The sequence below is a fragment of the Lepidothrix coronata genome, unplaced genomic scaffold (assembly GCF_001604755.1).
Source record: "Lepidothrix coronata isolate B3197 unplaced genomic scaffold, Lepidothrix_coronata-1.0 Scaffold54, whole genome shotgun sequence".
Classification (NCBI taxonomy): Eukaryota; Metazoa; Chordata; class Aves; order Passeriformes; family Pipridae; genus Lepidothrix; species Lepidothrix coronata.
In genome coordinates, this window is record NW_016690234.1 from 269755 (window position 1) to 292482 (window position 22728).

Sequence of the window (22728 nt, forward strand, 5' to 3'; positions counted from 1 at the left end):
CCCAGGATAGTTGGGATTAGCTATCAAATAACTTTGCATTTAAACCCTTTTTAACAGGGCTCGAGGTCGGGAGGGTAAGGGCAGAGGTTAAGCCTGGCCTCGGCCCGGCGCTGACCCCGCGGAGGGGGACGCCGGGAAGGGGACGGGGCGGCACGCGGGGTCGGGGGGTGCGGGACCCTCGCCCCGGCCATGCCACCCACCCACTTCCCCTTGCACGGTGGGTCTGGGGAGGGGGCGGCTTGCAGGGACGCCACGGTGGGGTGTCCCCACAGTCAGGAGGGGGTGTCCCCACAGCCCCCAGCCTCGCCGCCCCATCACTTACTGAGGCTCTGCAGCAAAGACGACCAGCTCTTCATCTCCAGCATGGTGGGGGTCCCGTGGCCCCCTCCCCACACTGACGCTCAGGCTGCCGAGGGGACCCAGGACCGGTCACACCCCCCAGCAGTGGGATGCACAGCCCCGGCACTGAGCCGCCAGCGGGTGACAGCGACCATTTTATTCCCTTTTAACTCTGCCTGCGTGGCTCCGGCGCGCTCATCCTCCCCCTCCCCACCGCCCAGGCTGGTCCTGAGTTGGAGAGCTTTGCTTTTCCCTCCCTTCCCTCCTCCTCCCTCCTTGCACTTGATAGCAGCCTTGTCAAGACCGCCGAGCTGTGCTGACCCCTGCCCCGGCGCTGCTAATTAAGGCGGCACAGTGACAGCCCCAGTGCCTCGCCGCCGCTCTGCGGCACCGCTGCTCCTAATTGGAGATGCTTTTTGAGTTCTCAGTAACCACCCAGTTGGGGCTGAGGGGTCCTGGGGGGTTCCTGCACCCATCCCAGGGGGTGGTGGTGCAGGGGGATGCAGCACACAGTCCACATCTGTCATCACCCCGGACATTAAGCTCCCAGAAATTACTGCGTAGGTGATGCAAAATTGGTTAAAAAGACCATGAAGTCAGGAGGAAACTGGGAAAACGGGGAGGATGGAGGTGAGCGACTCCCTTGGGAGCGTTCCGTGGCTGGGGGGTACCCCCAAGCTGGGGCCTCCAGATGTATTTTCGGATGGCAAGGAGGAGCGAGGGCAGTGGGAAAGAGGAGGATGGAGGTGAGCAATTCCCTCAGGAACGTCCTCTGGATGAGGAGCAACTCGTGCTGGGGCCTCCCAATGTATTTTTGGATGGTTAGGAAGAGCAAGGGCAGCGGGCATGGCATGGAGCCAAGACATGGGGCCATATCTCCCTGCAGCAGAGCAGGGGCTGGCACGGGGTATCAGCCAGGACACCTGGGTCCTGTCCCTGTCCCTACCCCCCTGATGAGACCCTGTGCACGCCAGGGGAGCCCCAGCATGGCTGAGGGGGCTCGGAGGGGTACTCCAGCACCCACCCAGCCCCAGGGCCATGCCCCCTCCAAGCTGTGCCAGTAGCCTGATGGATCTATTGTGTCGTGACAGACGACCTGGTTTATCGCAGTGAGGGAGCCAGCGCCAGCCGTCAGCCTGACCCCGCCGGCAGGCTGAGGAGAAACAGAAGAGGGCTTGTATCATCTGGGGGGTCAGAGGGCAGGGAGGCAGCCAGCCCCCCCGCGCTCCCAAATTCCTGGGATGCACGCCCGGGCAGGCAGCTGCACACGGCCCCTGGACCGCAGGTGGGGGGCTGGCAGGGTGTGGGGACAGTCACCCTCCAGCACTCCAAGTCCCTGCACTGCCAACCCAGCCTCCCCTTGTCCCTCCTGCACCATGAGGACTACACCTTGAAATGGTGTCACCTGCAGCACCCCTGAACTGATGTCCTCAATCTGTCCTGTCCCACAGCACCTCTGAAAAAAATGAAAAAATGTCCCCAACCCACTCTGCCCAACAGCACCCCTGAAACAGTGTTCCCAACCTGTCCTGTCCTGTAGCACCCCTGAAACAGTGTCCCCAACTTGTCCTGTCCCACAGCAGAAGCTGCCACCGCAGGGGGACACACACAGGGACAAGGATGCTTACAACCACTCCAGTGTCTCCCAACCCAAACTAGCAAGCAGGGGGGTCACTCCTTTTCCCACGCCACCCCAAAATCCAGCATCATCCTTGTGTCAGGGCTCCGGTGGGACAGGCACGGGTGGGATGGTGAATGCAGCCATGACTCACATTGAATTCAGAGGGAAACACGTCCCCAGTGCTGGAGCAATGTCCCAGCATGGCGAGATGGGGATGCTCCGTATGACCCTGCTTCCTGCTCGAAGTGGCAGGAGTTTTAGGCAGGCACTGGGCAATGCTGTCCCACCCAGACCTATCCCCAAAGTGCACATCTCTCTGGTACCAATCCCACTGGGCTGACATCCCTGGCATCACACATGGCCAAGCTGTGGGCACATGACAGTGACAACCACATGGGTCAGTCTATTTCTGCCACTTCACCCCAGCACTGGGGGTCTGTGCAGGGCAGTGGGGAACAAATTTCCCCCCTGGAGTCTTGCCGAGCCCCCTCATCCCTTCCTCCCCTCCCCTCCCCTCCCAGCAGCCTTTGTGCCGCCGCTGAGCCGGCACCTCCAGGGTGGACGCATTAAGGCAACACAAAGCAGTGCCGAGAGGCATTTCGGCTGCAATTTTCTCTGCTCCATTATTGACAAACAAGCTGCTTCGCACAGGTGATGGCGAGGCCAGCGCGGCAGCTGGGACATCGTGCCATGCCGTGCCGACCTGTGCCAGCTGGATGGCCCTGCTCCTCCCCTTGGCACGGTGCTGGCCATGATGCCCTCCCATCCACCACATCCCCTGCTCCAGGGTCACAGGGATCCAGACATGTCACCCCTAAAAAACAAGGGGTAAAAAGGCAGTGAGGAGTGCTCTGGGCTGAGCCGTGGTGCCCGCCCCTGTGCCGGCATCGCCGCCGGGCTGCCCCTTTCCCCCGGCCAGGGCGGCCGGGCACAGCGTGCAGCGAGTCTGTCGTTAGCGCCGTGCCAAACCCAAAGTGGCTGCTTCGGAACGGCAATCCAATAAAAGTGCTACTTGTCTATTTATCATCCTCAGGGCTTTTTATCACAGTGCAGATGGCTGCTACCTTCGCAAGGCACAGCAGTGTGCTGGCACGCGCCCGCCGCACAGAAGCTCGGGCGCCGCAGAGTCTGTGCATACACCTGCGAGGAGCCGGCGGCCGCCTGCTCCGGCAAAGCCGGCCGGGAGCCGGGCAGCGCCGCCTGCCAGCGCCACGAGTCCTTGGGACACGCTGCATCCCAGCCTGGGTGGTGTCTGCACCGGGCATTCGAACCAGGGATGGTCATCGGGCATTGGAATGGGGCATTTGCACTAGGGGTGTTCGCCAGGCATTGGCACAGGGTGTTTGCACCAGGCATGTTCGTGGAGCATTTGCACTAGGGATCTTCACCAGGCATTGGCATGAGGCATTTGAGCCAGGAACATTCACTGGGCCTTTGCACAGGGTGTTTGCACCAGGCATCTGCACCAGGCATTGGCATGGGGCATTTACACTGATCATTTGAACAAGATGATCTCATGGGGCATTTGCACCAGGTATGTCCACCAGGCATTTGCACTGGGCATTCCCCATCCCTGGAAGTGTTCAAGGCCAGGTCGGATGGGGCAACCTGGTCTAGTGGAAGGTATCTGTGCCAGTGGTGGGAGGGTGGGAAGGAGATCATCTTTAAGGTCCCTTCCAATCCAAACCATTCTGTGATTCCATGATTCAATAATTTCCACCAGGCATTTGCACCAGGCATTTACAGTGGGAGTGTTCACTGGGCATTTGCATGGGGTGTTTGTTTTTACTGGGCACCTGCACCGGGTATTTGCACCGGGTGTTATTAGCGGGCGTTCGCAGCGGGCGTTTCCACCATAAACCCTCAGCCTGTCATTACCCAGCTGGGCGGTCTGTGGGCAGCAGCAGCGGCAGCAGCGGGCACAGGGCGGTGGGTGGGAGCCGCTGGAGCAGGTGATTAAAGCTGTATTAAATGTCTGTCTGCACGCAGGAGAAAACACACCTAATTATCCACCGGAGTCGGCCAGGAGGGAGGAGCGGCCCCGATCGCAATCGCGTAATGAAGTGTAACGCGGGGCCAGGCCTGGCGCGGGGTGTAATTAAAAGGCAGCAAAGCCAGAATTGCAACGGTGGCAGGCAGCGGGCAGGGTCCCAAACTCAGAGCCTCTGACTTCCCTGGGAATCCCTCCTTAAGGAGCCCACTCACATCCCCACACCAAGATGTTGGCCCATGCACCACTCGAGCCCCACCTGCTCGCCACAAACCCCTTTGACTCCCCCCACTATGGAACAACACTGATGCGCTCTGGCAAAGCCACCCGGGCGCTGGGACACAGTGCCAGCACCCCCGCCCTGCCCGCGGGCGCCGGGCAGGCACCGCCACGGCACCGTTGCATGGGCGTTGAGCGCGGCCCGCTGCACGGAGGCGATGCCGGGACACGGAGGGCAGGCGCCGCTGGAAAAGGCGGCGGCGGGGCGGCAGGGGCGGCTGGCCCCACCTCTTGCACCAGAGCCAAAGCCGCCAACCCACGCCACCGCTCCCCGAGCGGGTCCGGCGGGTCAGGAGCGCCCCGGGGAGACGCCGCGTCGCCCTGCCTGCGCCCGGCGTCCGCAGCACCGCTGCAGGGACCCTACGCCCGCGCCTGCCCCCTGGTCCGGCCGCCCCAGCCGGTTGGGAAGTGGCCGGGCTTGCCCGGGAATGCTGCTTGCATCAGCCCCGGCCCGGCTGGCACTGCTGGCAGGCATGTACGTGCAGTGCCGGCGGGCAGCACGCCCGGGTCAGGCCCTGGAGAGACACAGCAGGGATAAAGGCATCCCTGGCAGCACTGTAGGGACCCCCATGTCCCGTGGGGATGGTGGCATAGGGGATCCTCATGTTGGGCAGTGACCACACAGGGACCCATCCCATCTCCCTGTCATTCCAACCTCAGCATGCTGGGGTGCCAGCACCCGCATCCCTGCCCCTAGCGCAGTGACAGTTCCCACTACAACGTGTGGCACGGTAGCAGGCGGTGGGGACACAGGAGGACATCTCCTCCTTCTCCTCTCCCTGTCTTTTTCTCCTTCTAATTTTTTTTTTCCTCCAAGATCTCCAGAACAAAGTACATACTCTACCTCTTCAAACCCACCACCATCTGTCCGTCCGTCTGAGCGCCGCAGCCCCGCCACTCCGAGCGGCCGCCTCCGAGCAGATGGTGACAGGGGAAGGACAAGCCGCTGCCACACAGGGCCTCGAAGGCGGTGGGTCACAGCAGCTCCATCGGCCCTGACCTCCTCATCCTCCCCAGCACGGTAATTACCCACCACGCCGAGCAAACAGCCTGCGCCGGGTCATTGTGCCGGACACCAACAAAGGGCGGCCGACGGCGGGACCTCCCGACCCCTGCCAGCCCCTGCCGACCCCTGCCACCCCTGCCCTCCGCCAAAAGAGCAATAAATCAAAGGGACGGGACAGGGACAGCCTGGCAGGCGAGGATGGGGATAGAGACTTCCTCCCCACCAGCACATGGGTGCACCCCTTGCACCCGGGCGATGAGCCCTGGCTGCTCCACAGCCCCCCTGAATTAGCAAGGCCATGCAAAGCATGTGGGACATGCCCCTCCCCAGCAGAGGGGACAAGTCCCTGATGCCCTTGGGGACACGCGCAGCCCATGTGAGCTCCCAGGATGAGCGCAGAGGAGTGAAGGATGGTTCCTCCCCCCACCCGCCGGTCACAGCCAGTTAATGGGGAATTTCATGGGTGCGGCACAGTGGAGCCCGGCCGGCCGGGAACATGCCAGAGCCATCTGCTCGCAAGACCCGGGGCTGTCGAGCCGCCCTGACCTCAGCCAGGCAAACAATTTGCAGGAGCAGATGTCGCACCCTCCCTCGCCCTGGGGCTGTGGGTGCGTCATCCCCCCAGGCTCAGCACCCCCGCAAGCCCCCAGCATCTCAGAGTAGTCCCTTCCAAAGAGATGGAGGCACAATCAGGCCAAGAGCAAAGTCACGTTGCAGAGATCTGACACCCCCAAGTCAGGGCTCCTTTGGGAATCTGGGCATGAGGCAGCAGTGCAGAAGATCCCTGCTCCCTCCTGGCACCACCCTGGGCAACACAGCCGGGTGCCACCACACAGGCTGCCATTCCCATGTGCCCGTTGGCAAGGATCCAGCAGGATTTGGAGAGGCAACCATGCCCACAGAGCTCATACCCTGCAACCCCCTGCCCTGCAGGCAGCCCACAAAGGTGCCTGGCTCTGCTGCCACACACACGTGGCACGGCACGGCACAGGGGCAAAGGTGCAGGCGTCTCTGGCAGCAGATCCCGGCTGGATCCAGGCTGGTTTCCCGCAGGTCCCCGGGAGTGGCTAGCACCGGTGTCTTTCGGACTGATTAAAATTCATTCTGCATGATTTAGGACCTAATCTCAGTGAAACTCCACAGCGCTTTATTAATAGCGCATTAGTGGATAATTCATGCGTTCGGATGAAAAATCAGCCTGTGTTATTCTCCGGGAGGGGGGGACACGGTGGGGGGGACACGGGCGCGGGGAGGGGGGCACCCCGCTCACCCAGCCTCCCGCACCTCCCTGCCACCGCCACATCCCGGCGAGGCAGCAGCCCTTCTGACAACTGCCACCACTCATTAATCTTGACGAGTTTTCTGCTGAATATTCTTCCACAGGCTTTCAAACCGTTCACTAATTGCAATTAATCACTTACCGAAACAGATGTCAGGAACAATGGAATTGGGAAGTCTGGAGGCTTGATAAAGCTGTCAGAGGAGCGCGCTCGTGTGGCAGCGGGTGCCAAAAGGCGCTGGCAACACCTTCCCCCAGCCATGTGCTGGGGGGACCCGGCGACCCCGTCCTGCCCGCCCGGCATCTGTCCACCCCAGAGAGGGAAAACGCATGGCGAGGGGGCACGGGGGGCTTTGTGTCCCCATCAGCTACCGGCGCATGGGAATGGGGATGTGGGAACTGGGTTTTGGTGATGGGAGGTGATGGGAGTGGCACACCTTCAGGAAACACCATGAGCATGGCTTTACCCTGACTCCAGGACAGCTTGGTCTCTGCTCTCCATCAGGAAAGCCGCACGGAGCCCCAGCGGGGCGTCACGTCCGCCGTGCCTCGCGCAGGCGACGGCACGTTCCCTGTCCCTGCCAGACGCCGCTTTAGCACCAGCAGGGATCCAACAGCCTTCCCCGGCAGGCGCGCCACGCTGTTTACCCATCACACATGAAAGGTGCCGAGCTGACAGCTCTAGAGACGGGAGAGAGCTCCCAGAGACACTGATGGGGCCAAGGCTCCAAAGCGTCTTCACCTACTGCTCTTGGAGACCCTGAAGGTCAACCCATAGGTGACCCCAGGAAGGGGTAGCCCCTGGGCTTCTGCTTCCCTGCAGCTTCACCAGCTGCGGCTCTGCACACCCCCACATCTCAGCTGTCCCCCCACCCCAGCTTGGGGGCATTCTTTGGGAACAAGGCTGGGGAAAGGTTGGGAGAGGGAGGGCTTTCCTAGTCCCCCACAAGGCAGAGGATGCTGCACAGCCCGAGGCCACCAAGTACAATTAGCCCTGAGTCCCCCAGCCACGAAGGGACACTGCTGCGGGGACACACACACCTCCCCAGCAAGCAGAGCCTGGGGGACCGGAGCATCCTTCCGGAGCTGGCGCGGTGCGAGCCAAGCCCGGGGCTCGTGACCGGCGCGGCCCCGACACATGTTACAATAAATATTCCACACAGACACCGTTCCATATGTATGATCCGGTGGGGTGATGATTTTTCTACTGATCACTGGAAGTGACAGCTGTGCAGAGAGCAGGAGAAACAAAGGCACCGACTGCTTTCCCCGTTACACTCCGATAGCGACATGATGGTGTGACACGGAGCGGCAGCATCTGGTGGTGCCGGGACCAGCAACCGGGACGGGCCGCCTGTTAGCACCGGGCACAAAGGGTGGCCTCGGGGTGGGGATGGGGACAGGGTGAAAATGGGGACAAGGTGGAAATAAGAATAGGGTGGCCATGGGGATGGGGTGGAAATACAGACAGGGTGGCAATGGGGATAGGGTGGTCTTAAGGATGGGGTGGCAATGGGATAGTCATGGGCATGGGGTGACCATGGGGACAGAGAGGCCGCAAGGACAAAGCGGACAAAAGGATGGAGTGGCAATGGGGACAGAGTGGCCATGGAGATAGGGTGGCAATATGGATGGGGTGGTAATGGAGACAGGGAGGCCAAAAGGATGAGGTTGTGATGGGGTAGTCACGGGAACAGGGTGACCATGGGGACAGGATGGGCATGGAGACAGGGTGGAAATAAGGACAAAGTGGCAATGGGGAAGGGGTGGACATGGAGATGGGTGGAAATATGGATGGGGTAGCAATGGGGATAGGGTAGCCATGGGGTGGCAATGGGGATGGGGTGAAAAGAAGGATGGGGTGGCAGTGGGGTGACAATGGGAATAGGGTGGCAAAGAGGGTGACAATGGGGATAGGGTGATAGGATGAAAATAAGGATGGAGTAGTGACGGTGGCAATGGCGACTGGATAGTGATGGGAATGGGGTGAAAATATGGATGGGTGGCAATAGGAATGGGGTGGCAATGAGGATAGAGTGGAAATAAGCATGGGGTGGCCATGGGGATGGCTCCCATCAGCCTCTTGTGCTGCACACAAGCCCCCAGCCCCTCCATCCTGCCCTCCTGCCCCCAAAGCAGCTGTGGGACAGGGTACCAGGGAGCACCAGGCCATTACAGCACCCAGCCCAGGCACGGTCAATATTTGCATTTGATTTGCAAGTGTTTCCTCCCCCTAGATAACGGCAGGGCCACGCACGTACAGGAGGGAGAAGCTGCTGGGTTCAGTTAATTATTAGCGAACATGCAAATTCCCCCTCCACGAGATAACAATAAACACCATGATTTCAGCGAGATAAACAGGGCTTTAAATTTCCAGCAGCCTTTACTGGTGTAAAAATAAGCGTCCCTTATTTATTTAGCTCCTTTGAGAAACCACATCAGTCCCCAAACACAGTCTTTTACTGTCAAGCTACAGTAGAAGCCTTTATAGGCGGCGAAGATCCTGACAGCTACCCCTAGCACAACCATCTTTTATTCATGCTCATAATATAAACTGTATTGCCTCGGAAACAAAAGGATTTAACTCGCTGCTGGCCGGGCAGCAGCGGCCGAGCCAAGGTCTCCAGTAGGGGCACGTGGTTGGGATGGCTTTGCTCCAAATGGGGGCATCCCGCAGGGACACCACCTCCTCCTAGGGACAAGACTGAGACAGAGCCCTGCTGTGATGCATCAGCACATCCAGGGATAAAATAAGCCAAAATAACAATCCCCCCCCCCGACCTGGAGCCATTAGGCAAAGCCTCCGTGCTCTGAGGCTCCGAATCCCACCCTGCCTGCACAGACGTAGGAAGAGCAGCGGTTACAAGAGTGGTTCGTATTTAATAATGCAATTTATATTCCACTCTCAACATAAACTATTGTAAAGGCACACTAATGTAAAAATACATCTGGCTTGTCAATAGTTTATCTTCTGGATCTGCATCTAAATCCCTGGGCATTCTTGACTTATGGCTGCACCAGTGTCTAATGAATAAAAAGGTGCAAATTATAGGCCTTGCTTTAATGCTCATCATAAAATTAGATGATAGTTGCAAAAGCTGCATTCTCCTGCCCACAGTGCAGCAATGGTAAGCTATAAATAAAGTGTATTTAATGTATCCCAGCGCTGCGCAGAGCCAGGAAACAGTATGTTACTGCACAGCCTTCAATGGATCCGCCACAAGTTCAATGAAGTGATAACTGATCCATCATGTGAATTTATGTTAACTGTCTGCTCGCAAAGTCACGGCCCCAGCACTGTAAATAGCCGACAATCCTTCCAGCTCGGCCTGCCTGCCAATAAACCTGTCACCGGCAGGCTGGGAGCAGCCACCTTAGGACACCGCAGACAAACCATTACATCTTGGGTTTCCTCTTGGTTTCTCCATCCATTTGTCCGTGCGGAGCATCGCCGCCGTGCCTTGGTTTACCCGCAGCCGAGCACCTCCCTCCTCAGGGTTTTCCAACCCAGTGCGATGCTTTTCCACCTCCCTGGAGCTGTCACATCAGGGATGCGGGAAGCCCAGATGGGATCCGGGGGGCTGGCGGGTGCGTGGGTGGGATGGCTCCTGCTCCGGCAACAGGCAAATGCTGGGAGGGGCTGGGGGGGACAGGCTGGAAGCAGACCCCCCCCCAGCTCATGTTCCATGCTGGGATGCAGAGCCAGGAGGGCACGTGCATGGTGGGATCACTTCGCTGTGGGAGACAGAAGTGCTACTGGCATCATGCCTGGAAAGCATCCTCTTCTGGCACAGATGTGTGTCCCAGGGCTGGCACCTGGGAAGGGGACACCCCTGGGAAGATGTCCTTGGGAAGATGTGGTCACCAGGAAGGAGATATTCCCAGGAGATGTTCCTTGGAAGCAAATGTCTTTGGGAAGGAGGTATCCCTGGGAAGATGTCATCCCCTAGAAGGACACGTTCCCAGCAAGGACATCCCTGGTAAGGTGCCATCCACAGAGAGGTGTCCCTGGGAAGAAGATGTCCCAGGGAAGGAGACATCCCAGGGCAGAGGATGTCCTTGAGAAGATATGGTCCCCAGGAAGGATATGTTCCCAGGAAGATGTCCCCAGGAAGCAGATGTGTTCGGGAAGGAGATGTGCTCAGGAAGAAGCCATCCCTGGAAGGAGATACCCCCAGCAACAAGACATCGCTAAGAAGGTGTCATCTGCAGGGAATTGTCCCTAGGAAGAAGATGTTTCTGGGAAGATGCCGTCTCCTGGATGGAGACATTCCCATCAAGGATGTCCCTGGAAAGGTGTCATCCACAGGGAGGTGTATGTGGGAAGGAGACATACCAAGGAAGAGGATGTGACACCCAGGAAGGAGATGTGCCTGAAGAGATGTCTCCAGAAAGATGCAGTCCCCGGGAAGGAGATGTTCCCAGTAAGATGTCCCCAGGAAGCAGATGTGTTTGGGAAGAAGATGTCCCCAGGAAGGAGACATGTTTGGGAAGACATCATGCCCTGGAAGGAGACATCCCCAGCAAGGATGTCCCAGGGGAGATGTCATCCACAGGGATGTGTCCCTGTGAAGGAGATGTCCCAGGGATGAAGACATCTCTTAGAAAGGAGTCATTCCCTTTGAAGCAGCCCAAACCCACAGAGCCCCAGCAGTTATAGACAGGGGACACAATGATCCTTGGGGAGCAAGATGGCACCCAGGTGGACACGGGGGACACGGAGCCCACAGGACGCAGCATTTGCCATCACCCAGCTCTCATTAACGCAGTGCTGAGCAGCCCCTAATAATAGCAACAGTAAATTCTCCTACCCAATTCGGGTCCATTTCTATAAATAATGTAGAATCTTTTTATTTACTGACAGGTTGTAAAAGTATCAGTGAGAATAATGTGAAATCAGGCGCTGCTGAATAATTCATGGCAGCAGTTCTGCTCTCCCCCCGTCCCCGCGCTCCCCTGGCCCCGCCGTTTACACGACAGCACCTTGCACCCGGGTTTATCTCATAAAAACCAGGACTAACAACCGGGCACTAATTCTTTATCAACTGGGACTTTTACAGCAAGGGGAGGAGGGAGAAAATAGAAAGAAATAAAAATAACCCTGGGTGCACCCTATAAAAAATGCATTGGACTGTGTGCTCACCTCCACACGGAGCCAGCAATCCCCGGCACCTCCCATCCGCAATTCCCCCCCATCCCCACAGCCTCTCCAAAAATTAGTAATAATTGGCAGCACCCACAGCTCCACACTGGCATCTCGAGGCAGTGAGTGCAGGAAGGGTGGGATGATCCTGATGAGACATCAGCAGGACCCATAGGGACATCAGCAGGACCCACAAGAATGATGACAGGACCCACAGGGACACTGTCAGGACCTATGGGGACAATGGCAGGACCCATAGGGACACTGTCAGGACCTATGGGGACACTGTCGGGAGCCATGGGGACATTGGCAGGACCCACAGGGATGATCAACAGACCCATGGGAATACTGACAGGACTCATGGGGATGATTGCAGAATCCATGGGCCTACCAGGAAGTCCCACAGGGAGAATGGCAGGACCCATGGGGATGGTGGTAGGACCCCTGGGAACACTGGTAGGATGCTCTCTGTCCCCATGCCACCCCCAGGGATGCCACCCTGGGGCAGCAGAGCCCTGCAGGGGGCAGATGGGTTAAATTTGGGCAGAGAAACCTGATCACTAGAGCAACTAATCCCTGTAACAACCTGATCCAGTGTCTCTCATCCCTCCTGCCACTGCCGAGGGCGATGGGGACAGCAGGGACCCCCCCTGCAGCCGCCCCCATCCCCTCCCCAGAACAATACCTACCCGCCGCTGTTTTGATGTGCGGCACAAAGCCGGGAGAGCTTTCCATGTAACATGATAAAAGCAAGTCCCCAGCCAGCACAATTATTTGATAATTCTCCCTTAACACCCATCAAATTAAAGCAATGTCCAAGGGCTGCCTGAAGTGGCACTGATAGGTATTAAACTTTAATGAGATTTAATGGCACTGCCCTACTTTTTAAGCGCTCGGGCCTACATTTATGAACATTTAATTTCCCAGGCCCTGACCTCTTTTTTTTTTCCCCCACTTGCCCGCAGCCCCCCCTGCCCGCCCGCCGGCACAGCTGGATTCTGTTAGCGCTGGCGGCCGCCCCGACCCGGGATGCTCGGGATGCTCGGCCAGCCCTGAGCCGATGGAAATCTCCAGGCGCTGCGGGGTGAGATGTTGACTCTAGCAGGGAGCCGACACTGAGCAGGGAGGGGGAGCCCAGGGAAAGGCGGGGTGGGGGGTGCAGATGTGATTCACCGGCATTGAATACAACCAAATTTGTGGAATGACTTAATTAATTTGCTCCCTGGATGACATGACACCACGGGTCGGACTGGTTGGAGGGCCCTCACCCTGCTGTTCCACTGCACTGGGGTTTGCAATGGGTTTCTTTAAGCACCCCTGAAAATTAAGCAGCTTCCCCACTACCAACACACCATGCTGGGGCAAATTTGGAGGGGTCAGACCCCTCAGCACCCCCAGGAGCAGAACACAGCCCACTGATCCAGTTTATTGCTGCCCTCTAGTGTGTAGGGGACAGGCCAGACCCTGCTGTCACTTGTCCCCCTCCCCACATGTCCTCCGGGCCATTTGGCCAACCAGGCTGCTGCATCTCAAGTGGGGACAGCTGCTGAGATGCTCAGAGCCCAGATCTCTGGGGTACTGGAGAGCATCACCCCAGCCCCCCAGCCTGGAGCCCTGCCAGTTCCCTAAAACCCCACTAAATGGGGCTGCAAGATGGGCACTGACTGGCACCAGTGACACCAGGCAACACCTCCTGCCCCATGGCAAGGCAAGGCCAGGTTGGATGGGGCTTGGGGCAACCTGGTCTAGTGGAAAGTGTCCATGGCAGGGGAATTGAAATGAGATGAGCTTTAAGGTTCCTTCCAATGCAAACTATTCCATGATTTAATGATTCTATGGTCCTGGAGGGATAGAGGATACAGCATTTTCCTACATCAGGATGCTGGAGGGGTGGGGGTACCCTGGTTGGCAGCAGTAAGCTCCAAAAAGAGGAGCTGCTGGCATGAGTGCCCACCCACAGAATGAGGGTTAGGGAAACTGAGGCACACACCAGTGCAGCACTGGGAATATTCCCCTCCCACCTCCCCAGCACCCACCCCTACTGCAGGGAGCCCAGCAGCAGGAATGCAAAGGCAGGGCAATAAAAGGGAGCGTTATCAAGCCCCAGCAGAGCAGACAGCTCAGGGAGGAGAGCAGGAGGGAGGGAAAGGAACAGAAAGGAAAAAAAACCCCACCCTTAACCCCGAGATCACTTATCATTCAGGCTGCATCACGCATCTAGAAAGTGCAGACACAAAAATGTAATGTCATAACATTCGCAGTTCAATAACCTTTGCTTCACGAGACGGCTTGAACTGTCAGAGGAGCTGGAAGGTAAATATTTCAGCGCCCAGGCACTGAATGCAAAGGCGTGGGGAGGGGGGTCGGCCTCGGCTTCCCCGGCTCGCCTCGACACGTCCAAATATCCCCCGCCGTAAATCCCGGTCGGCGCTGGGGAAAGGCCGTGGTGCGGATAAAATACGAGCAGATATAAAGCCAGACACCTTTATTGTTCGGCAAAGTCTTCCAACAAGTTATGAACCCGCAGCTTGACCCTAACCCATCATCTTGTTATACGGCGGAAACAAAGGCAGCGCCAGGAGCTGAGGCTGGAGCAGAGCAGGATGCGGGTGGGAAGGAGGAAAACCCAGCCTGCCTCCTCCACGGGGGATATTCGGGTGCAATTCACCCCTGAACCCCCGCATTTACCACGCTCTGGGCTTCCTGTTGGAAGCAGACCCCACATCAGCCCCTTCCATTGAGCCTTCCTGCCAGGTTCAGAGGTGCAAAATTCCTGTGTCTGGGGTTAACAGGAGCAGGACCCCACAAACACACCGGTTAACCAGGACGGCCTACTGAGCCATGCAGGCAGGAGGAAGGAGATTGCACAGCAGGGGAGCAGGCAGGGAACAATGGCTGTGGGGGATGGCAAACCAGTGAGGGATCCAGAGGGCATTGGGGGAGCAAAGAGAACCCCCCCATGGGGAAAATTCCCCCAACAGCACTGGGAGGGTGCTGGCTGTGTGTCCAAAGGGCTGCATGGCATGTCATGGCACAGTGGGGAGTGCCCTGTGCCTCCAGGGAGGCCACATAGCACGGCATGGCACAGTGGGAAGTGCCCTGTGCCTTCAAGGGGGCTGCAGCAGTACCCTGGTGTCCAAGGGAACTACATGGCACAGCATGGTGGGCAGCAGCAGCTTGCACAGCCCATGCATGGCACATGTTGCACGAACCCCCCCCATCCAAATGTGCAGCACAGCTGGGGACAACCAGAGACACCTGCCTGCTGCTGGGCTGGCTCTGCCACGGGGCACTGCGCCGGCACCCCAAACGCTGGGGATCACCGGCGCCAAGGCTCCCAGGGGAGCAGAACACCCCTGTGCCAACTTTTCCACCGCCGCTACGTCCCGTGCGAGGCGGGGAGGGCGTCGCAGGGGGCACGGCCGCGGCAAGGAACAGTTAAACGGGGGCCCCCGCCCGCACAGGGCGTGCGGCAACAGGCACCGTCGCACCCTCCCCGAAACACCTGCTACCGCCGCGCTGGCACGGGGCGAGCGCTCGGGGCGGGCGCAGGAGCGGCGGCGGCGGGGAGCGCGCCAGGGCCCGCAGCAAGAAGCGGCATGTCTGCGCTTGGCAGCACAACAGAGAGCAGGTGACAAGCGCGCCGGCGGTCGCTTTATTACAGGAAGCGAGCACGCAAGCATCTGACGCCGCGCTGCCCGGAGAAAAAATAAACCCACCCCCACCCCCCCCCCGCCATTAACAATCCCTCCTCGGGCGCGGGAGAGGGGCCCCTGCATGCTGGGGGTGCCCCGCTGCAAAATAACGCCCCAGTGGCATCACAGCTTGCCAGCTACCCTCCTCACCCCCCCACGCATCACTCCCAAGGCCAAGCAAATCCCAAGGGAGTAAAATTATGTCTGTGTGTGCACAAACATTTTTCCTCGGCAAACACTCCCCGAGACAACAAAATCAGCCGCCCCTGCGCCGGTTCCCGCGCCGCCCCGCTCCTCTGACCCAGCAATTAGAGGCAGGCATTAATATTTAAATATTGCCAGCTCGGGAGAAGGGAAATCAAATAAAACACGCCGGCGTGCCGCCAGCGCATCAAGTCCCGCTCCATCAGCCTCAAACCGGGTGCATGGAGGCAGTGGGGGGTGCTGTGCCACACCACTGGGGACATCGGGGTATCAATGGCACAAGGGGAACCCCCTTTCTGGACCAAGTCAGGGTGAGCAAGGAGGTGGTGAGTAAATGGTGATGCTCCTGCCAGCTTAGCGACGTCTCTTCAAAGGGACCCTTAACCCCATGCTGGTCATGCTTTGGGGGTACATGGGGCTCCCCACTCTCTCCCATCCATAAAGCACCCACCTGCAGGGTGCTATAGGGGGGACACGAATTCAGGCTGTGCCCCCCCGAGAGTCACCCTCCGGTCCCGCGGGTGCTCGGAGGCGGCGTTGGCCCAGCAAAGAGGATTTACTGCTCAACGCAAGGGGCTTTAGAGGCAATAACTTTCCCTCCTCTTGACTTAAATGGATTTGAAACTTCAAAAAGGATCGAGGGGGCAGGCTGCCAAGCGGCCGCCCCCAAGGCCTGACCCTGCGGGTGCTGGGGGGAGGGTCATGGGGGGGCTGCGAGCCGAGCCAGGGCCAACGGCCGCGGCAGATAAGGGGTTGTGGGGGCCCAGGAGGCCCCACGATAAGGCAGCTGCCGTTAACAGGCGCGGGAGGGCTGCGGCGCTTCCTCCCACCCCACGGTGCAACCGCTGGCGGGCACCGGGGTGCCAGGGTGGAGGGACAGGGGTGGCCCCATGGCCGGGCAGCCAGGGTAGCCGAGGCACGAGGCACAGCAAGGGCTACTTCAAGGGCAATCCCCCTGGCAGCCTGCCCAGGCAGCCGCTGCCTGCCAAGCCCTGTCCCAGCTGGCCCTTCCCGGGGTTTGGCGGGGCTGCCCTGTGGCTCCCGGGACCCCTGGGGGGCACCCAGCATCTGAGCATCACCAGCACATGGGGGTCCACGTCAGGTGTCCCCACTGGGACGCGACGGCAGAGGCAGAGGCCATCTGCCCCTACCCACAGTGAGGCCAAACTCCAGGGCTGGCACCAGCACCAGGGCTCAGGGACAGAGGTGTGACCCATGGCACCGTGCCCCCAGTGTGGTGGGGGGAGGACCACCACCTCCCACATGGCTGGCACAGGCACAAACCCCCCAGGAACATCTGCCCCCAGGCCTCAACCTCCCACAGGCCAGACACCAGGGTGAGGGGCAGCGCCTGGGGGAAAGGACTGAGGGGCCAGAGGAACAAACAGGAGAGCACAGATTAAAACTAATGCCCCTTCCTCGAGCTGTCCCCCAGCCTGCAGTCTGTACCAGCCGCTGGCATGTCAAGAAGCGATAAACTGTCCTGCGTCCTTCGGCACCCCCCCTGTACCCCCCAGCATCCTGGCCCCCCGCCAAAGCAACCCTCTTCTCCTCTGCAGCTCCCTGCCCTGCAGCCAACACACACACACACACACACACACACAAACACACAGATACACTCTCGCACTCGCACCCAACCCCCTCCACCACCCAAAAAAGGCCCCGTGCGTCCCACAGTCGTGCGTGCACACACGAGCACAGGCACAGCGGGACATGCATGCACAGGCACCCCCGGTGTGCACCCAGCGAGGGGGGTGAGCACACTCAGCACACCCCTCTTGACATCCTTAGGTTGTGCAACACACATACACACATGTGCGCAGCCAGCACCCCCCCCCACGCACACTGACCCCCTCCAGCCCCGCAGGAGCCGCTGGCCTTGGCTGGCCAGCCCTGCCACACCGCCGTCACCGTCACACCCAACACCTCCCCAGCAGGTTACACAAACAGGCTGCCAGGCACACACGCAGCCGGGAGCACGCTCCCCTCGCTCACACCCACAAACCACACGGGCTCACCCCGGTGCTCGCACGCGCACGCGCGCCCTTGCAGGAAGAGGCACTGGCTTCCCGCTGCCTTTTCCCTCCATTAACTCCCTCCACGGATCCCACTCATGGCCCAAAGGGCACCCATGTGGCGCCCAGCTCAGCCCCGTGCCCCCTGCCCTGGCTCATTGCGGGAGGAGGAGGAGGATAAAGAGAGCATGGCACTCCCCCTGCTGCTCCAAGCGCTGGCAATGGGCACTTGGGGACAGGCCACCAATGGAGCATCTGAATGATAGATGCCACTGACTGGGGACTGGCACCGATGCGACCACGCAAAGCAGTTGCTTGGACTCAGCACAACACAGGGCAGGGGCAGTGGCATGGCACGGTGAGCCGGCGGGCCCCAGGGCGAAGGGCACAGCAGGCAGCACAGGCAGGGCTGGAAGAGCCAGGATGGAGTAGGGCAATAAACACAGCGGCAGGCGAGACACTGGGGCCGTGGCATCACCCTGACACAGGGTGCGGTGCCCAGGCTCCCGGCGTCAGGCTGCAGGGCTCAATCAGCAGCACAGTCCCTCCCCAGCGCCGGCAATCCTGGATGTCCAGAAACATGGATATACAGGAATGGTGCATGGGTAAACTGAGGCACGGCCCCACACAGCACCCCGTGTGCCTGGATCAGGACATGTACAGGCAGCCAGGCAAGAAGGGCCAAGGTTGGTGCCACCAGCCGCGGCCCCACACACCCCTGTGCCCTGCCAGCCATGGGAAATGACCCCAAGGGTCTCTGTGCCAATGTGGGTCACAGGGACTGAATGCCTTGGATGACACCGGACCCCGAGCCTGCAGCACTCAGTGGGTCTCATCTCCCCACAACATCCCTCAGCTGGATCCCCAACTCCAGAGCCACCTCCACCTTCCACATCATGGGGTCCCTCAAGGCCAGGGCGACTTCTTGTCCACCACACCACAGGGTGCCTGAAGCTCAGGGTGATCTCTGTCCCCCAGATGATGGGGTACCCCAACCCCATGGCAACTCCACCCCTCACACAATAGGGTCCTCCAAGCTAAAGGTGACCTCCATCCCCCCCAACACAAGGTCCTCAGCCTTAGGGTAATCTCCATCCCCCAAACAACAGTGTACCTTCAAGCCCAGGGTGACTGCCACCCCCTATGTCATGAGGTCTTCCAACTCTGGGGTGACCTCAGTCCCCACAGGATCAGGTCCCCCAACTCAAGGTGATCTCCATCCCCCACATCACAGGGACCCCCAATCCTAGGCAACCTCTGTCCTACACGCCACAGGGTCTCTTAACCCAGGGTGACCTTGGTCTCCCACACCATGGGTTCCTCTAGATCCAGGGTGTTCTCTGTTTCCTGCACAACAGGGTCCCCCAACTCCCGGGTGACCTCCATCCCTGACACCATGGGTGCCCCCAAACCCAAGGTGACCTCTGCCCCTTATACCACGGGGTCCCCCAACTCGAGAGTGACCTCCATTCACCAAACAACAGTCTCCTCAAATCCCTGGGCGACTTCCACCCCCTATACCATGGGGTTCCCCAACCCCAGGGTGACCTCCATCCCCCACACCACCGTCTCTCTCAGCCCCAGGGTGACCTCTGTCCCCAATGCCATGGGGTCCCCCGACCCCAGGGTGATCTCCATCCCCCAGACCAGACCCCTCGACAGAGGAGCTGGGAGGAATCTGCGGGTGGCAGGGTCACACCAAGCCCATCCCACCCCTCCAGCACAACCCCTACCCGGGGGGGGAGTTCCCTTTCCCCTCCTCCCCACGGCGCTGCTGGGGGGGCACCGGGGGGGTGTCACTCACCCGCGGGCCGCGCCGTCCAGCGGGGGCTGCGCTCCTCCATGGGCAGCGGCGGAGGGAGCGGAGCCGAGCCGTGCCGAGCCGAGCCGTGCCGAGCCTTCCCCCGCCGCTTCCTGCTTCCCTCGGCGCCCGCCCGCCGCCCCGGGAGCCGCACGGCTGGAGCGTGACTCACCGGGGGCCGGGCCGGGCAGGGCAGGGCGGCGGGGGCGGGCGCGGCGGGCACCGCGAGAGAGGCAAAGGGGGTCCCCGAACGGGGATGCTGGGCAGGGACGGACAGACCCCTCGGACCTCTCGGGACCACCCCCCGGGACCACCCCCCAATGCACCGGGGATGGGGGATCCCCTACGGGGAGGAGACTGGGGGGGGGGGGGGGGCTCGTGGGGGTTCCCCTCCCTCCTCAGCATCCCAAGAATTAGGGTGATGGGGAGTAACAGCCCTGACCCCAGAGCACAGGTGTCCCCCTCCCAGAATGCAGAGATCAAGGGGGGCAAGAAGTCTGGGGTGGCATCCTGCCCTCTGACCCCCAACCCCAAAACTACTTGGAACCCCAAACAGGCTCTGGGATGCCCCGGATCTCAGGGGTGCCAGCCCAGCCCATCACAGTGAGCACTCAGGGTGGTCCTGAGTCCAGACCCTGTGGAGATAAGGGGTGTTCCCACAGCAGCCCCCTCAGTGTGCCCCAATGCCCTGGGTGCAGGAGTGGGGACAGCACTGTCCCTCTGAGGTGGGGAAGGTGGTGGTCACCCCTGTGCCATCCCACTGTCACCCTGAGGGCTCTGCCTGCACCTGGGCTTTGGGGCACCAGTGACACGAGTAGGGTGGGGCTCAGCCCACTCACATGTGGAGGAAGTTGCCCATCATTCACCAGCCACAGGTCGGCTCCACGAGCCTGTCAGGCTCGGCTGGCTCAGACAGGCCGGACCCCCACCTTCCCTGTGCAGGAGAGAGGCTTCAGCAAGGAACCTCATCCTGGCACTGCCAGCTATGAACTGGCATCTCCACGGGAGGAGATGCAAACCACGACAGGGACACCCAGCCATCCCCAAACAAACTGCCACACCACCAGCACACCCACCCAAATCCCTTCCCGGTTCACCCTCACCTCTTCACCCCCTCCATCATCCTCCTCTTCCTCCAACAGGCCCCACACTGGTGCTGCCGCAGCGCCGGTGCTGCGCGACACCCTCCCCAGCCCTCCTCATGCTTTTCCCCCCCTCTCTGTCTCCCTTTTCCCGTTCTATTTTAAATTTTTATTGCATTCTTTTTAAAGAATACAGAGGAACAAATGCCCTTATCAGCAATTCTCACAAGGTATAAAGAGCCGCTTTTATCTCCTGCCTTTACTAATCTAGAGCGAGCCAATGCCTGTTAATTTTTTAATTTTCCTAGTGAATGCATTTGTGGCTCCGTCAGCATCCATCCGGACACACACACAGGATACCCTCCGCATCCCAGCCCAGCCACCCCGACATAGAATTGCCACCGTGCTGGCAGAGCAGCGGCTCATGGTTTGGAAACCACCAAGGGGTTTTGTGCACTGGGAAGTCCTGTGTGTCACACGAGGCTCACCAGGACACCCTGGGATGTGTCACCATCCCCAAGACATGGTGGTACTCTCCGACATGCCAGCCCAACTACACTTGGCCACAGGGAATGCTGACAGAGTAGGTCTCCATCCTAGGCACAGGGACGCATTCCATGCCAAGCCAAGCCATCCAACTGTCACTATCACCCGCTCTGGCCAAGGTCCCTGTGGGGACATAGGGGGGGGTTGCCCCTGTGTTCCCCCCCTGGAAGGGATGCAGGCTGCCCGCACGCCGGGGTGGGAGCACAGCAGCCGGCCGCGGTGCACAGATGAGATGTGGCAGGCGTGTAACAAGCCATTAGTCACTGTCACCTTTGCCCGGCAGCCACTGGCAGGGTAATAAATCCCGGGCTGACTCCAGCAGGCCCGTTCCAGGCCACGGCTCCCAGCTTGTGTCCACGCCACTGCCGGCTGGGCTGTGAGCAGCTTGTAAATGCATTCCAACCCCCCCGGGGGACATAGCGCCTTGCAGGGTCCCAGACTGGGGCTGAATCCCTATGGGGCTGATTGATGGGTGACATGGGCCACCGCCTTCCTAGGAAGTGTCATTCCTTGGGGACATGGGGGAGTGGGTCACAAACCCCCCACCAAGCAGCCCCCTGGCCCCCAGGCTGCCACTCCCACAACTCCCTGTCCACCCTAGCTTCCTGCCCGCTGCACCTTGCGGTTCCCAACTCTTCCCAGCCCAACACCAGGAACCGGCATCGGCAGTTGTTACTGGATCAAAGGAGCCTGGCGTGGCACAGCACAACACGGCACGGCGCGCCCGCCGGGAAGGGCTGGCAAACAAGCTGGTCCAGGGAGGCGGCAGGCGGGAAGCACGCATGATACCTCTCCTAAAAATGCTGCTGCTCCTGATGGACAGGGCGGCCAAGTCCCAGGAGCCGTGGCCTGTCCCAGCCCCGGGGGCTCCCCTGACTCCCCAGCACATCCAGCCCAACGCCACAGCTCTCCCTGGCACCCACGGCCTGACTCACAGCCCCAAGGACAGCAGGCAGGGACTGCGGTGCCACAGGGTCACCTTCCTGGTGGGGCTGCGGGTTTTAGATCCCAGACCCAGGCCTCTGGGTGTGAGCCTTCACCAGGAGACCCAAGCGGCACATTGGACTGACGGTGCACCCCACGGTGGGGCAGGGGACAGCCCTTGGCCATGACAGCCTTGTATCCCCCTGGTATCACCCAACATCACCTACTTGTGGCTCCAGCGTCCACGCCTTCCACATCCAAAGCCGTCCGCTGGCTGACGTCCGGGGCAGCACTGCCCGTCCCTGGGCTCTCCCCGGCCGCCCGGGGCTCGCCGGCCAGAGGCTTGGCGGTGACCGTCTCCAGGGACAAAGAGGACGCCTGGAAGAGAAGGAGGACAGAGACTCAGCGCCTTTCCCTTTCCTGGTTGGAGCACCACCGTGCGGGGAGGGGGCCACAGGGTGGGGGGGGGTTTGGGGCGCACAGACAGAAGATGCTTTTGTTTTCCTGCCGGCCGGTGCACGTGGCCGGCGCGGGAGCCGCACGCCAGCCCGCACCGCGGGGCTACAGCTGGATCCGGCCGATGGCTCCCAGCGCAGCCAGACAAGAAAGGCTGGAGGGGGGGTGAGGACATGAATCAAAGCGGCGTCCCCTCGCCCGCCGGCGGCAGCTGGCCGGTTAGGCAGCTCCCGATTACTCAACCGGGCAGTGTTTACTCGAGATCAACAACCCCTCATCGCCTTCCCTGCCAGGCGGGTGAGGAAAATGTGCTGCTGGGATGGGGACAACATTCCCGCTGCCCCTCTC

At 60.2% G+C, this 22728-nt stretch overlaps 1 protein-coding gene across 1 annotated transcript in view; it reads right to left on the reverse strand.

Moving 5' to 3' along the window:
- Positions 1 to 22322, reverse strand: part of GSE1 (Gse1 coiled-coil protein) — a 66372-nt gene extending 44050 nt beyond the window's left edge. Inside the window, exon 1 of the mRNA XM_017816341.1 lies at positions 22152 to 22322. The gene's annotated coding sequence lies outside the window, so the exon portion shown is untranslated. The remainder of the gene's footprint in view (positions 1 to 22151) is intronic.
- Between the last annotated feature and the right edge of the window lie 406 nt (positions 22323 to 22728).